General features: G+C 36.5%; 1 protein-coding gene across 2 annotated transcripts in view; it reads right to left on the reverse strand.

The window, feature by feature from the left end:
• astn2 (astrotactin 2) overlaps positions 1-18,384 on the reverse strand; it is a 270,497-nt gene that overhangs the window by 230,718 nt on the left and 21,395 nt on the right. The window lies entirely within an intron of this gene.

Raw genomic sequence — 18,384 nt, forward strand, 5'->3', positions numbered from 1 at the left:
ATGGCAATGTGTTTTGAATGGAACTCCAACTGTTTCATAAATGAGATTTTTGAGTCACGTATCAATCAATCAATCAAATTTTATTTGTATAGCACATTTCAGCAGCAAGGCATTTCAAAGTGCTTTACATAATTAAAATAAAAACAGATGTATGAACGCAAACCATTTCTTTTCAACACATCACTACAGATGCTACACTTCACTCAGACAAAATAGGTGCCGGACTGAACAACAACATATAAAAACCCCATTCTTTTAGCAATCCTACGTTTTACCAATTGAAAACCCACCTCCAGGGCAATGCTGGGTTTTGGGCTTTCAATGCAAAAGGGCAGAAGACGCAGCAATGTAAAAAGCAATAAAAACGAAGAAAAAGTCTGTACATTTATGTGGCAATACAAAATAAAACAAAACAAAAAAATTGTTGAAAACAGAGCAAGGGGGATCGCCAGTTTATCTCACTGCGGATCGAGGCAGAAGGATCTAATACTATCAAGTGGGAGTGGTTGTTCAGTAGAGGAGTACTAAGAAGCCTCAGGGAGTCTAAGATTGCAAAGTGTGATACAGTATATGTCATGTAGTGGGGAGGGGACAAGGGCATAGACATTTGTTGACATCTCTTATCAGTGGCAGGTACCGAATGACAAATGGCTTGTGGTGCAGCCGGTTATTAACCTGCTGATTCTAGGTCAGAGGACATGGGCTGCAGAGGGGAGCTACAGGAGTTGTGCTCAATAGTAGCAGTGGCCTTAAGGTGCAGAGACGGAGCAAAGACTTTGACTCTGAATTAGAGTGCAGTAATACCTCTCAACACTAAATAACAGAGATATTTTGTTTTAAATGTTTTTTTTTATTTTATTCCCTTTTCTTACTTAAACTTTTCTACATGCTGCATGACATTTATTTAAAGGAACAAAGCAGGCAATTGTATGATTAAACAGCAGGTCACTATGATGTGAAACTGCATCTTCTATATTGCTTTTACCATACAGTGCCATTTTTTTTGCAATTAAGAGCAATATCTTAGCCTTGTCCTTTTTAAACATAAAATCCTAAAAATGTTTTTTAAACTTTTTTGTTTACAAAATCTCTCTCTTTCTTACCGTTTATTCAATGTCACATGATGTTTTTATTTTTTCTTTAATTATGTAAAGCACCTTGAAATGCCTTGCTGCTGACATGTACTATACAAATAAAATTTGATTGATTGATTGATTGATTGATGGGACCTGCCCCATTCTGTTGTATGAAAATGTTGGAATCACTATTGATTTTGCAAATGTAAGATGTAAAGTTTATCTTACTCAATTTTTTTTACACAATTTTTGAGCATACCGAGTTGCCCTGTAGACAAATATAGCAGCATAACAACAGACTGTGTGTAATAAAACGGTATTTGGTATATCAAATAAAGTGCTCTACACGGTTTGCGAACACAAGACAGTAACTCTGCTGTGAATTATGCTTTTCATACATGATTATTACAACAGTATTAGCTATGTGTTTATCCCTTATTGTGTAAATTCGCTTTTTTTTTCCGTTTATGAATGGCATTAATGTTTTTCTCATGCAGTAGCCTTTGACCTCGGTGTCTACCTGAGAAACTCGAGCTACTGTAACACATATTTTCATACTGGGAGAATTCAACTCTGAACTTTTGAATCGTGAATTATGAAATAAATAACTATAAATATGTGCAAAATAAACCAAAAACTTTTCCTTGTGAATGGGGATTTAACAAAACACTAGACTGATATATTCAAACCCTGCCTATGGAAAGAATGTCCAATATATTTACATGTATAAATGCTATAAAAATATATTGATTTTAACCAGTAATTGTTTAATCACATCTACCTGAACAATAATCTTGTCTTTCAGAGAGTTCTGAATATGTTAAAACAGCTTCACTTCTTTCTTTGTCCTAGAAAATGCCCTATGCTTTTTGCTGACTACAGGTTATGATAATATTTTATGGAGTGCAGAATTCTCAAATGCCATAACTGCTGGGCGATTATTGAGCTCTTTATGAGTAATCTGTGGGTTGAAGATATGCTACTTCACCTTTACCCTTGACAGGAGAGAAAGCTTTGTCTGCTGGGCCAATAGTGCTGTGCCTCCCACCATCTGTTCATGTGGTAAATACTGCATATCATGCAAAAAAATACATAAATAAATAAAAGATAGATTAAACCTTGCCAAACCAGATTTGCGCATTTTGGCTGTATATATAAGTGTTTCTTCTCAAACCTAAAAAAAACAACAAAAAGAAACAATTTCTTTGAAAGCTGGTGGGGCAGCAGTATTATTTTTTTGGTTTTATTGTTTCACGGTATGACTGTTATGTAGATGAGTAAGCATGCTATTTTAAGAAAGAACAGTATCAGTGTTTATGAGCATATGTCTGTGTGTGAGTGTGTGTACTTGTTCTTCTCTTTGTGCTCCAAGGTTCGTCATTGGGCATGGATCCTGATGTTATTTGTGAAAAATAGGCATATGGTCCTGGGGGTTTACTTTTACTTTTTATGAAAAGCTGTAGATGTGTGTATGCTTAGAAATGTGCACACATTAGTAAACATGAGTGATACTGGTAAGTAACAACGTCAGCAATGCCCAAGTGCACAATGAGTCGAAGTGCAGCCCAAATGACTTGTAATAATATCCATTACATTAGAAAAAAAATTATTTGTACACTAAAATACATTTTCTGAAGTCGATTCATCTACTGGGGCTCAGGGTTGTTGTGATGTTTCTAGAAATTGAAGACTACTATGTGTCAATGTAGGACTTTGTTGATGGTACCAAGTTCCAAACCCTTACAGGGAGACAGATATAGCAACTTCTGGTGTTACGTAAGATTCACATAAAAGAAAGTATTGCTCCAACTCCTCTCAACAGGTTCAAAGCCCAGACTAGTGAATCTGCCCTTGGCTTCATTCAGAATAGGAGCAATGGCAATCTTAAAGTTGTAAAATTTCCCTGGAAAAAAGTTGTACTTTCAGGTTGTGTTGCACATAAAAACAAAACAAAACAAAAAACTATTGCAGTGATGTCTTCTATCTGCATCATCTGAGCACCCAGAAAGGACCCATGCCAGGTTCTAATAAAGGTTGAGACCCCACTGCACTCAGTAATTAAGCTACAGGCTGAGCAGTATGCTGCTGGTCTTCATGCGTTAAAGGATGAGAGATCAGCAGACCTGTTTTGCTAACCTGTCATAGCGCACATATGCGCAGTCACGTTAGTTTTCCACGGTCAGAATAGCATGACTCAAAGTGTTTACATGCAGGCCGTTCAGATTATCAACTGGCATGAAATCGCTTTCTCATTTGCATTACAAATTCACTCCAAATGAGCTGAATCCTATCGGGGCATTTACATGACGCATTTTTATTCAGATCGGTCGATTTTTTTCCCCGATTACTGATGTCCACGTAAACGTACCTAGTGACAAAACACTGGACCCCTCAACCACATATCCCAACCAACACAAAAGCGTCACAATTGACAAGCAGATGACATGCAGTTGTACAAATTTTGTCTTTTTTGATGGGCTCAATGACACCGTTACTTTATTCATCTCTCCCACCGCATCCATCTCAATTACATGCAGGTAATCAATTGTGATGTCATTTAGCAGCTTCTTTCAAGGACTTCCTGTAGGACAGCCGGTAGCTTACTGAGGGGGTTGGCAGCAGTGATGACAATTTCATCTTTAACCCATTTTAACGTGAAAAACAATCAGTCTTAAAAGCTGTGATTTTCCATATTTACTCCATTCATACTCATAAATGCTTCCTGTGTATTTGGAAGTGGTTTCTGTAACTTAAAACCAAAATCCCATTTAAAATTTGTTGTTGTTTTATTGTTGATAAAGAAATTGTGTTATATGGGGAATCAGAGCAATATGTGACATTATAAGCCATGAAAAAGCTGAAAGGTGTTTGGATTTACTGCGCAGTGAAACAAAGACAACACAGATGTCTATACATATGGAAAACAAAACAAGAAATCCAACAAGATGAAAGGAGTTGGCACAGCTGGCAACTATCACATATATACAAACCAACATTGACTGTTCTCCCAAGGTGGTGTCACAACTATTCACCAACCCAAACAACACATCAGATGGACAGATAGCTCAACGACACGTGGCAACTTTAAAAGTTTTGTTACTGCGCTCTGCCCTGTTACAGCTTAGAAGTCTGAAACTCACCAGTGCTTCAACTGAGAGGGCAAATGTCCAAAATTGAAGACCAGCTGTTTTTTTTTCCTGAGCTCTTACGAGTTCATTCTGTGATATATGTGCAAAAGTCAACAGCTATGCCAATTTCTTTATAATTTGAAGAATACATTATGCCTGACACAGTTACTTAGCTTTATTATTAAAAAAAAACAACATTGAGGCGTTTACAATTAACTAGCTGTGTAACTATGTCTTCAGTTCCCAATTATATCATTGTGAATTTAATAAAGTGACCAATATTGATTCTAACCATTATTAACTACGTCCACTTGCAACATGAATACATAAATAAATTCACTGAAGAATTTCACAAAAAATTTATTCTCTACATTATGACATTTGTTTCAGATTTCAGAAACTTAATAAAAAACACTTCGTAAAAAAACAAAACAAAAAAAAAACACAGGTTTCTATAAGCTAAAGATAGATGAATACTTTTTCAAACATACATAGACATACATACCCTATGAAAGCTGGCATGTATAAAAATGGTATGTGGTATGTATGAAATAAAAAAAACACTCAAGTTAAATTAGTCTTTTGCTAATTGAACACACTCTTGTTCATGAGCTAAAACTTACTCTTAAATTTGATAGAAATTGGCTGCTATCTACTTCAAACCAGGAGCTGTGAAGACCCGTGGGTCATTAGTAAATATAGTTGAATCATCACACACCAGTGAACTTCAAGTCTTATGAAAACTTATTTCTTAGGGGAATTAAAAACATACCACGCTCTCTTTGTTAATGATGATACAACTCACATACCCTTCCAGCTCACCAGGCACATTTAAACCATGAAGAACATCACATGAAATTTAAAAGTAGACTGTGTTTTAACACAGCTGTACATCTTGGATTTGTGGATGAATCAGTGTCTCACATTATATCAAATATAGCAACATCACACTGTCGGTGCACACGATACTAATATTGCAAAGGACTGTTCATGAAACAATTTTATGTATTTTTAAACTGTCGCTAGCTAACACTTGGAATAGCAGTGAAATAATCAGCTTGCATGACTGAGAAAAAATATATATTTAAAGTAATATGCACAAGTAACATCACCACTGTGTGTTTCACACATACTGCAGCCTTAATAACCACAGTTGTTTGTTTATGTGTGCATAAGCTATAATTGTACAAGTGTATCCCTCTGAGCAAACATAAAATATGGACACATATTAAAGAAGACACAAATAACCAGCATGGTAGAGTTTTATGCTTTATGATTTTACAAGGCCGGGGCAACAGTTTTTCCAAAGTTTTCTACATTTAAAGCAAAATTCTGGACAAAAAACCTCTAACATAAATGTCTGAATGTGAGGTGCAAGATGGAGGAAGAGCTGAAATCGCTGACATAAGGGACTGAATCTGTGTCCAAATGTTCAGCTGATGGGACACCTGACAGAGTGCTGTCTCTTCAATAATGGTTCCAATGTGCTGGTTCAGCTCAGATAACCCTGAGCTCTCATCTTGAGCGTATACAAAGCTTTTTTTTTCTATACGATTTTAATTTGCCTTTTATCTCCTATGACAACTATTCATTCTCTTATTTTACCTTTGTGATGACTCACATTTTTGTGAAATTAAGATAAAATAAGAATTAACTGAATATGAAGCAGCATACCGGCAATCTATTTTCATTCTAACTACTACAGATCGATATGACAGTTTGACTGCATATTTCTTGTTTTCATTTTCTTTGAGATAATCGAGACAACTACATTTCCCATGCTTATTTTGGTCCATCATAATAAGAGCAGATTGAAATAAATCTGAGAACACGTTTTGAACTTGATCAACTTGATGAATCTCAGAATATGACACATATTTACATATTTGTAGCTTTCAGCTAATATAGTCTTAAATATTACATAAAACTGGGTCCAAATATGTTGAGTGCAAAGAAAATGGCAGTAGGAAAATATGCAGCCAACAACAGGGATAACCACAGCATTGAAGGTCTTGTCGAGAAAAACCCATCCAAGAATTTGGGAGATCTTAACAAGGAGCGGATTGAGCCTGGAGTCAGCACATTTAGAGGAAATACACAAAGAGGAATCCTGGGCTACAAATATCAAATTCCTTTTGTCAAGCCACTCCTCAACCAGAGACATTAGACACAACATTAGAAAAGGCTTACCTGCAGGGAGGAGAAATTGGATGCCCAAACCAATGTTGCCCAATACGTAAAAAAGTAACCCTCAAGAAATAAAGAAATCCCTTACACAGAACCTGACTGACAACATAAAATCGGGCCTGCAACAGACTAGGGCATCGGACGGCCCACAGACAACCTTCGACTGGTCCGCATGAGATTGTAGTGCAAGTGGAAAATCCATAACTTTGTTATATGCACAAAATATAATAACTGAGCAAAATAGCTGTTATATTCATACTTTGTAGTAAACTATTCTCTGGCAAAAATATTTTCAAATAAAGTGTTTTGTTTGTGTTACTTTTTTGCTGTCTCTAATATTATCCATTACTTGAATGTTTCCCCTCATACTCTATTTCCATTGCTTAATCAGAAATGCTACATCTAATTCAAGCCTTACTGCAGATTTCACATGAATGTTTTTTTTTTTGCTTTGAACAAGAGCTACTTCTTCCATGAGGTACAGCCACTCAGAAACGCATATTCAACAAGACAAGCTCTACCAGCACCAAAGAGTTTGAGAATAAACACAACATGGCAGACGAAACCTCTATTTCCAAACACATGCTGCCTCATGAAAGAGGAGCATGACACGTACAGGAAAAAAGATTAGATAAACTGTTGCTTTTAAGCATGTTTACCACGCTAAGGATTTGCTGAAATACCGCCAGCTTAATCTTAGCAGTACTACATGTCCGATTACCGATTATTCCTAATATTAACAAGATCTTACAATACATTTACAATAATTTCTCATAATATAATTTCAATCTGCAGGGACACAAAGCTTTAAAAACATTTAAATGAATAAAAACAACAACTGCCCCCAAACAACCCATCAAATTATTAAAAAAATAAATAAATTTGCAAGACATGTATTGTCTGACATTAGTCAGTGTTCACATCAATCAATGGGTGTTTACTCACACTGCAAACCCCAGGCTTACAGCTTTGTTACTAATTAGCTGTTGCCAACATAATGAAATAAAAATCAAAAAAAGATTCCCCCAACATTCTTTGTTGAGTCTTGCAGATCAAGACCACATCTACCTTCTTTATCTGTCCTGACTAACGCTACGCTTCCAGAGAGGGATTTTGATTGCCGTCTCTAGTTCAGCTGAGATCCTCTCTACAAACAGTGCTGTGATTAATGTTTCTGCTCTTTATTTGCTTTCACTTCATACAGGCTGCCCTGCCTACTCAGATGTTTGTCTGCACTTTAAAGAAACATTTTCACTCAAACAGTTCCATTAATGGTCTCTGCCCAGATGCAGCTCAGATCCGTACAGGATTATGCTCATTATCAATGGATGCAACAACAGTATTGCCTCCAGAAAGCATGCACGTCTTAGAAGTGCTCTGTCCCATCAGCTGTCCCAACTGAGAGTCCTTTGTGATTTGTCTGCCCTCTAAAACTTAGAGGTCAATGATAACCCATAAAATACGGGAGATTCATGTGCGTGCATGCATGAAGAAATCTCGTTAACTGTGTATGTTTTTTGGAGGTGACTTCATCCAGCATAATGACAGGTGATAGAAAGTTACCCAAAAATATGAGAAGTACATGAAAAGTAGTGTTGAACCTGGGTGGTTTTTAGTCTATAAGGTATTCTTCTGTGTTAATCTGGTGTGAACTGTAAAATATTGTGAGTGTTGGTGGGTGTCCACTGTAAAAATACGCTTCATCACTTCTGCCCTGCTTTGAGCTCTCTGCACTTTAAGACAGCATTTACGGTTACAAAGGACACATCCTGCATTCAATTATCTATGTTGAAATTCATCTACAATGATCTAACTACTTATATTTTTCTCATTAAACATTGCTTAGCTAATTTATAACATTTAGACAGATTTTTATTTTTTTATTTTTTTGGGTCATGAACTGAGCAAATCTGACCAAATTTCCAGTCACTTCTGCTCTGGCCACTTTCTAAAGACAGTTCAGAGGAGACAAACACAAACACCTACTAAAATGCCTTAAAAAAACAGTTTATGATTGTATGTCTGGCCACATCTGTGCAAAAACCAATCCCTGATTTTAATTGCTTATTTTTATTTCTACAGAAGTTTGGATTAAGAATTTGTTGATATTTTCTGATAAAATGTGATGAATTTTTCTTGCAGCATTTTCAATAGTGGGCAGTATAACTAGAATTTAGATGTGAATTTAATGAGATTTATCAAAGCCAATGTTCAATGAATCCATTTCTGAACAAAAACAAAATGTTAATTTTGCCGTCACTTGTCATAGTGTAGTATATGACTTGACTTTAATGCATTGTGCTGTTAAAACGTTGTCATTGATACCTGGGTAAAAGTACGGCTGGTTTCGACAGGGAACCTCATCTCTACACCACATTTATTGGTGACCGAAGGACCCCGACCCATTTCAGTCCTTGCACAGAGAGACTGCCGTTTTAGCTGTGCTTGTCCCTTTGACTAATTACACATGTGAAATGCTTAAGACAGCTTAAAATATCAATTCTATAATTATAATATGCTGAGTGCAGGTAGACTTGAAACAAAATGAGTACTGAGAAACTAGTACAAGCTAAAACTGGTAAAGCTTTACTAAAACTAGAAACCAAACAAAATTCTTATTAATGCATTTCTAATATTTACCTACTATGATATTTTGGGCACAGTCAACAATGTACCACTAGCAGACACAATAACCAGGCTGTGAACTGTTAATTGGTGTCTGTGGGGCTTTAAAACACTGAATATATTTGTTACAGTAAAGAATGACAGATGTTGGAGTTGAATTGTGTACATTCTTGTAGGCTACCTTCACCTTCCTTCATACAAAAAAAAAAACACTTGCTCCCAAAATGTTGGCATTCATCAGTGAAAAAGGTGATCATAGCAGCACAGCACCAGTGATTGTGCAAGCTTGACAGCTCCTTGACAGTTTTGTCAGCTCCACAACAAGTCGGTGTCATCAACATTTCCAGTGATGAAAGTTGGCACCCTAAAGGCACTCTGCTGCCTGTCATTACAGGCGTGGTGGAACGTGCCAGTCTTATATGGACTCCAGCCCACAACTGACTGCTGAAGCTGCCTGCAGTGTGAAAGACAACACATAAAGTTCAATAATTTATGTGATATATATATATAAGGATGGATTCACCGATTCCTAATGCCACTGTCTGGACGGGGGAAAAAAAAAAGAGGACTGACAAAGAGCAGTGAGACTGAGAGTATGTGTAAAAGAGAGACATGCAGACAAAGTAGTAAGGACAGGCAGGGAGAATCTGACACCCTTGAAAAGTGTTCAGAAATATTAGCATACCTCCTAGACAATTCAAATTTTCCCTCAAAACATCCCTGTCTGGTGTGACAGTGGCACCTCATCACACCTCAACTTCACACTCCTGCCAACAGTTAATGGGAGATGTGGAGCAGAAGAAGAACAAACAGGTTAAAAATAAAGCCTCCTTGATAAGCATTCAGAAGAAGTTAATATCAAGCCCTTCTAACAATGTAATTGTACTATTGGGAGTTTAAAGTCACCTAGTTGATTTTCTACACAATTACATTGTAAGCTGGATTGATTCTTCATCTGATTTAAAGCTGATACAATTCATTGTTAACATAAATGTGTCTTTAAAAAAAAACGGTATTCAGATCATTTCCCTCCACATAAACATTTATTCTGGGAAAGCTTAGAATAATTTTTTTCACATTATGTGAACACCAAAGTTATTCATGTTAAAAATTGCCTCATTCTACTGTCAGACAATTTCATTTCTCTTTACTAATTGCATTTAAGTTTTCAGTTAAACCCAGAGTTTCATACAATGCCTTAACATACTCACTGTCACCTGGACAAACTGGCGGGAAGATCTGTTTTGATTTCTCCAGTGCATTAAAAACAATAGACAACTGAAAATGTTTCTTATGCATATAAATTCTGAATGATAAACTCACCTGGATCAAAGACTACTTGACAAACAGACCACAGTGAGACTGAAGGACAGTGTCTCTTCACAGGTGGTCAGTAGGAGTACTACAGGAAACTGTATCCTCGCCATTACTTTTCCCTCTGTACACCTCAGACTCTGAGTACAAGTCTTATGATCTGCATAAATCCACAGAAAACGCAGGTCTATAAGAAGAGGAAAACAGCTTTGTGGGAACAATCACTTAATCTTGAATGTCAAGAAGAGAGAAGATGATTGTGGATTTCTGAAAAAGCAGAATAAACAATATTTCATCATCGGGCAGGAAGTGGAGGTGGTAAAAAATACCTTGGTGCTCACCTATACAACAGACAGGACCGGAGACAACAGTGAAGCCATCTCTACAACAATGGACAGAGTACACCATGTTTTGTGAGAAAGTGTTTACAACAAGATCTTGAAGATCTTCTCTAAATCTTTTTAGAGACTGTGATCTTTTCTACAGTCATCTGCTAGTATAAGAGCATCAGAGCCAGCATCAGAGTCAGCATCACAGTCGGCATAAGCCAGTGACTTAAAAGCTCCAACAGCTGAAACGAAGGCTGGCTTTGTTCTGGGGAGTGGCATTGTGCAAAGTAGGATGCTTGATAAAATAAAAAAAGACAATATGGACAGATCTCAACATCCTTTTACCACACAGTAAGTCAACAAAAGACTGCACAGTGTTTTTTTTTTTTTTTTTTTTTTTCCCTTTTCTGGATCTGCTGCAACACAGACTGCTACAGGACATCCTTTAAACTCACTTCCATATTCATTCTTTAAAGAAACTCAGGTATTGAGAGCTGCTATAATGGTTGTTTATTTCTTTGAGATTCTTGAATTTAATTATTGGTGTTGCTCCTTTTAGTGCCAAAACCACTGAGGGTTACATAGTGGACAGTTGGTTGCTCTGCTGCCTCACAACAAGAAGGTTTGAACCGTGGCTTCTTCAAACTTCTGTTGCGTTTTCTTCTGTTTCTCTACATAAACAGTGGCAGATCCAGTTCTGTTAACACCTGTTAACCTTCAGTCCAAAATTCCTCTCTAGCTTTGCAGATGACACTTTAATCACATTTTAATATATCATGGTAAAGGTTTTAAAGTAATTTTGTTCAACAAGTCTCATGCCATTCTCATTGTAAGAGAACTGGTTAAAGCTACTGTGCACTGTCTAACCTTATGCTTCAGACATTACCCACATTAAGTGTGTGTTCAGTTAACATAGAAGGTGGAGGAGGGATGTTGCGAGAGCTGGCAGAACAAGCACAATTTTGTCCCCAAGTTCTTTGAGAAATCTTCTGTCAACAAAATGCCGTGCCAGTGCCAGAAACATGTGCAGGTGATGCCCAAACCCAGTGCAAGTCCCCACTGTGCTCCATCACAACAGCAACTGTTAGACTTTGCACTGGCGACCTCCTACAGAAAACCAATCATAACGTTGGATGCCACCACTGTGACCCAGCATGAAAAAGGAGGTGACTTATGGCCCGAGAATATAAAACCATAGTATAGGAGTAACAATATTAGTTGCAGTGAGCGCCTTAGTGAATGTCAAACATTTGTTGGCTCTATGAATGCCAAGACATAGCCACAGTGCCTTTTATAACTCGAGAAATGAAAAACAAATACATGAAAAAACATTTAAAGTTGACAATACTCTTAAACGTACTTTGAAAAGAATGTCAAACCCATTTAACCTGCAATACAAAAAATATATTCAGCTGTGCCACAATGTGTGAATGAACCTATATTCTGAGGTAAACGAATATCGATTTATCCATCTATCTCATAAAACAGATACACATTTACTGAGTAATTTTATAAAAAAGCTAAAAAGTAAGGAATTACTTTGTCCTAGAAAAAATATTCTGTCCAAAATCTGCTGTGGAGTAATAATACATTTTATTTGTAGGCGCCTTTCTGGACACTCAAGGTCACCTTGACATAAAAACAAGCAAATTATAAAATACATACCGGTAATAAAAAACATAAAAACAAAAACAAGATTTATAAGATAGTAATTAAAGGCTATACGCTAGTTCAAAGAAATGTGAACTAGTAGCTGAATTGTGGAGCGGCTCTTGTTTAGATCTGGGGCTAACAGACCTCTGGGAACCTGTTGTGACTGTAAATAGAATAAACAAACTGCTGCTCGCCACTAGCCCTGCTGTGCCACAGTGGGAACTGCATTACCCCTCATTACCATTAGCTGCGTTATATTGTGTGTCTCAATGTAGGATCGGTGTCGCCTTATTTTCTTTACGTACAAACTTTGTTTGTGCTCTTTTTAAATATACAAATTTATTCTGCAAGAGCTTCCTCATATAGTTTCATTTTGCCATGAGGATTTTGTCTAACTTCCCCACGAAAAACTGCATAAATGTATTGTTTGGATCCATAAACACTTTGCTCCGTACACTCCTCAGGATTAGTGAGGCAGAGTGCCAAAGTAATGCAGGGACCTTCCCACTCCTAATGTATTTAAAATGATGCATTAACAAGATAAACACTCCTCTTATCTGCAGAGTGCATACACGTCTTTTAAAACACTGCAATCCTATTAAAAAGGACCTGTTCTTATTTTACATCTCCTACATTCACTCTTGGTATAATGGGAGCTCTGTTTCTTCATGGCGTTCTGACGGTGTCACAGTGGGACATTTGGGTACAATAATAACACAGAGTTACTAATCCCTTGCTTTGGCCTCTTCAATTATGATGTTAGTAAAATGAGACATGAACTTGTACAAGAAATCTAAACAGTTTACAATGGTTGTATACCCTCACACACATTGCAGGGACAATTTTTTTTATTTTTTCTAAAAACGACAAAAATGCTTTGACTGTTGTGTCATTTCTATTTAGTCTATAAAACCAGTCAAAATTCAAAATGCTTTGGTAAGTGAAATAGACCAGATTGTTTCAAATGTACAAAATGTCTTAAATTTAGGTGTTTGGGGGAACATGTTTCTCAGCAACAGTCAAGTTTACTGTAATAATGTCAAAATGTACATGCATATGATAAAACATTTAGTCTGATAGTGTAACAAAGGCTTCTTCTTGTATCATTTCATTTATTACCATTTAAACTGACCAAAGTTTAGAGTTTAATAATGATTTTTGGCTTGGATTTTAAATAAAGGAAATCAATCTTATCCCTGGCACAGAAATAAATTAAAGCTTAATCTCCTTCAGCCAGGAAGTGGATTATTTACTCTCCTTGCAGCTTCACCAGCACAGCTCCTACAGTTTTCTTATTGTGGCACTGGCAACAAGAAAGCATCGCTGATGGTGTAATATGCAAAATAATCTATATTCAGGGCTCAGTCAAAATTGTACCTTTGAAAAGTTACAACTGCCACAAGACAACTTAATGCACAGCATGGTATTGGAGTGTTTATGTAAAGATTTCTTATGTAGCAAAATGATTCAAATTTTTAATTAACCTTCCATATTTTACTACAGGACATGTATCTGCATGTTTCCTATTTTTATGACACTTTTAGTAGTTTGTTCAATAAGTCTACTGCAAGCATTCCTGCTTTTTCCTACTGGCATTTAACTCGTATCTCCCCTGACTAGTGATGCAAGGTTGTTTCTCAGTCAGCAGTTTCTTATAGGACTCCTAAAGAACTGTATTCAGCTGTGTACACGATGTGTCGTACACTGGCACAGACAAGTAAACCTTTCAAAAGTGGGAAAATGTGCCAGTATTTTCAAGAACTGGCTGTGGACCGTGGTAGTTAAGTAACTATGAGATTATTTATACCACAGTTGTTTACTCCGACTACAAGCATTTGGTGCCAAAACATTTAATTGAAGTTAAGACCTAAAAGCAAATATAAATTGATTGTCGAATCTAACTACAGTTTTATAGCAGTACATGTTAGCTTATTTAATCAAACAAGAAAAATGGGTCTCTTTGACCATCTAATTATTAATTTCTACCAATGTAAATAAATAAATAAATAAATAAATAGTCAGTCATTCCAATCTTTCTTTCTGGCTGCAGGATTTGGTATCTGGCCTAGCCAAATGGCTAAAACCGAGTCCTAATCCTTCTTTCCTCCCTGCAACTCAAACCGCTGAGTGCCATCCAGTAGCTGCAGGACTGACGGAACAGGCTTCTTGTTCTCCACCATCTCAGCAACTGTTCATCCATTTATCTGGGCAAAACCAATCAAGAACCAAGACAGAAATACTAACCATGCCCTGAATGTGAACCAAGGTACTATGGTACAAGTGTCCATGTGTCCTCTGTGATGAAATACTCTTGAGTCTTTCCAAGCCATTTGATAATGTTTTATTTTTTTAGTATTGTTTACATAGAATTAGCTTCCCCGTCGTTATTGGTTTGATGCTCTTTGCAACCATTTTGTTACATATGATAGCCTCTCCGGTCATCAGTTAGAGGACTGGGGAGTGCACTGTTGATCTTCATAGCTGCCTTGCTACTCCTGGTTTTCTTTACAGCATTGAATTTGCTTTAATATCAAAGCAACCCTTTTTCCTGTTGTACTACAGAGTCAGTGCTCTCCAGACTCTGTCCCTGATCCCTCAGGACTCTTTCTGAAACTCATCCTGACTGCCAATTTGCAGCACCCCAACTACGGTAGCAACACTTGCCAAGCTGGTTACTGGCACATGATGGTACAAAATGGAGGCATCTTCTGCTATCCAAGTGCCTGCAAGGACATCTCCACCTTGACTCACCAGCTACTTCAAAATTAGTTATGTCAACATCAACAAATTTAACAAGTCAGCAATCAAGGACTCACAAAGGTGACATTCTCTTCCAATATGAGTCAGATTCTGTCAATACAGAGAAAACCATATACAGCAACTGATTCATTGTTCCTGCTATGTTTTTGATACCCGCACAGCTTCACATTGGTTTTAGGGGATTTTTTGAAACAAAAATGTTCATCTCGATGCCGTTTCTTCCTTTCATCACCAACATGAATTTACTAAAGAAGACCACATCAACCCATCTGTCTCCGGAAAGTATATTTTTCTATACAACGAAAAAGCAAAAGAAAGGATGAACTGATTGTTACAGCTTGACGTCTGAAGATTTCATCCTTAACCTTGACCACATGTTTTTGATTCTGCTAATCTCACATTTTCTCATCTTGCTTTATGATACGGCAATACATGTATTTACAAAATGCTACTGTGTAGCATACAACTTCCATGTGTTAAACAAAGGTAACACTTTTTAAAACATTATTAGAAATAAACAAACATGTAACTGTATGTTCAAGAGCAATGCAATGTGTGACGTATGCTACAGAAAAGCCCCAATAAAAAAAAAATGAGACAACTGTATGCTCATTTTTAAAAGTTAATTAATTTTCTCGGGGCATGGCTGCATCGTGTCTGATTAATGATTGCGATGCCACTGGCATCCTGGCTCCGGGGCCTCTGTCACAGGAGATAAATCAGCCGTGCAGTAAAAAATGCTGTGCCCCACCTGTCTTCAACATGTTCACTGCAACTGGCTTCCTGACCCGCAACACAATTATGAGGGACCAGGGGTGCACAGGCTCATAGGCCAAACACTTTGTTAGTTATAGGACAATGTAAATCAGGTAAAAATGCAGAGATGATCTAGTTGCCTTTGTTAATGGGTTATGTTCTCTATCTTCGTCCTTGGCTTTACTCAGGAGTCCTTAATTGGTAGTCAGGCTGGTAATATTCAAATCTCTGAGTTAATGTTTTTTAAATTTATTCAGTTAATTATTTAAGGTTTCACTCAACATATCTCATCTAATATGAAGAACTGCCAATTTATCAAGATATAGATCAAATAGTAATTAACATTAAGAAAGTTGCATAATCTGGACAATCTGATCAGACCTCAAACTATGAGACAGATATGACGAGTGAAACTGTCTAAATTTTTGTATGATCACACTTTTTGGGTTTGTATGTGCAGTATTTCCATGTACAAGGTACAAATATTGTTTGTATGTACACCATTTCCAGTTTACGCATTAACAATTTCTGAGTTTATTATGCCAACATTCAAGATATAGCAGCCAGAGCAAGACAAGTCGAATACCAAATTTGGTTCCAAGTACACATGGATTTTTTTCTGTAAAAAAAGAGGTGCAAAACTTTAAGAAAGATCATAAAATATTAACTTTTTTTTGTTGTTCTTTTTTTCCTTTTCTTACAATGCATTGCTTCATTTAGTTTGGACAATGGTGTAATCCCAGTAAAAAAAAAGTCATGGTTAAAAAAAAAAAAGTTTTCCATTTCAATTCCAGGTTTTTATGTGTCAGGATACAATCCTTTTCAACAGGTACTAAAGTTATTACAATCTCACCTTCAGTGCATAAAAGTATTATACATTATTTAAAAACGTGAGGCCAAAAAAAAAAAAGGCTGTGTGACTAACTACTCTAGGATTTTATAATTTGTGGAATTGGCTTTAGTAGTAATAACTTAAAGTACTTAAAGTAGTCTTTATCATCAGTCTTAAACATCGATATCTAGGAATTTTTGGGCGACTTGTCTTTGCAACGTCGCTTAAATCCGATGAGCATTTAAAGATTTGTTTATGTACAGCTCTATTCAGGACCCACCACAAACAAAGTGCAGTCCGTCTGATATTTCTTAATGACAAAGCACTTGAAACACCATGCTTCTGGTTCTTGTTTGTCATACTGTTGTAGATTTGTAACTCTTCCACTTACACTAAATCCTATAGAAACAGCAGAGGTCTTGGCCAGGTGACGTATTCGGAAAGCAGATAGCTTCTTCTTTAAACATAACGTGGCTAATGCATGCATATGTCACAGATAGATGAAATCAAGGATAAACAGCAGCTGTAAAGGTATTAAAAGCACATCTGGTAAAGTTAATGTTTTGTTGAAACTTGTAATGCTGAAAATAAAATGCATCTTAAGATACATTTCTCAGTCTTGAAAAAAATCTAAACATATCTTGCTTATTAGAATGAAAATAAATAAATTTCAAAGTGCTTTCTATGTCCAAAGAGACTTACTGTGCCACACAGATACCCACTGTCTGTCACAATGCATAAACGTGAACAGATGGCATTTAATCATAATTATTTATTTATTTATTGTTTTACTGAATGCACTAAATTAGAAATCGCAAGACCAAGCTTAAGCTTTGAGACATTTAGAATGTGGTTGACTCTGATTGGAGCCAATATCTACCAGTCTCAAAAGAAACTGAAGCAACTTCAGTTCGATAAAGACTTTACTGTTTGTTTCTGTAATACCCAATAAACATGCAATTCAGTTATTTTTAAGATCTGCTTTAACCCTACCCATTTCATAAACAGTAACACAAAACATGGAGCACATATCCAAATACACGTCTACACACTCATTTTCATTTTACTGTAACTGAAATGCTGTTCATTTTTATTACTTTCTTCAAATAAATTGATTCATATTATCCACATTGTGCTTTCCTCCATTGTGTGAAACATATTTAACCCCCAAAACCTTAATCCCTTTTGTTTTACTTTCTTTTCTAAAAGAACAAACAATTGAAAAATCAGTCGAGTTGGCATTGCTCACTTCATTACAGTAAGAAGCTTATCTTCAGCATATGAACCCAGTGTGATTCAGTACCGCATGAGCGTCCAGCTCCAAATACTGACAGTGTTGACACAAAGCAGTAAACGAAGATTAGTGAAAGGTTACAGAAAAGACCTGAGGCTTTGCTGGGGTAGTTTATAATTTTATTAAAAGAAACGGAAAGGGAATAAAAAAAGAAAAAATCGGTAACAGGTTTTCAATACTTGCATTTGTTTCAAAGGAAAGCACAGCAAGAGCTTTTGAAATAATTTAACACCCCACACCACTGAGGGCTGGAAACCATAGATCCTTTGTAGTTCAGCTGACAAAGAATTACTGATACTTCAATTAATGATTAAGACTGTAGTGATCTCTTTTTGAGCTAAAGGATGGTAACTAAACCTAATCTTGTGGTTCTCTGGTTTTAAGTATTTTATTCTCTTCATGCAAACTGTTGGGTTGCAGAATCTTTTAT

This window comes from Poecilia reticulata, linkage group LG12 (assembly GCF_000633615.1).
Source record: "Poecilia reticulata strain Guanapo linkage group LG12, Guppy_female_1.0+MT, whole genome shotgun sequence".
Lineage (NCBI taxonomy): Eukaryota > Metazoa > Chordata > Actinopteri > Cyprinodontiformes > Poeciliidae > Poecilia > Poecilia reticulata.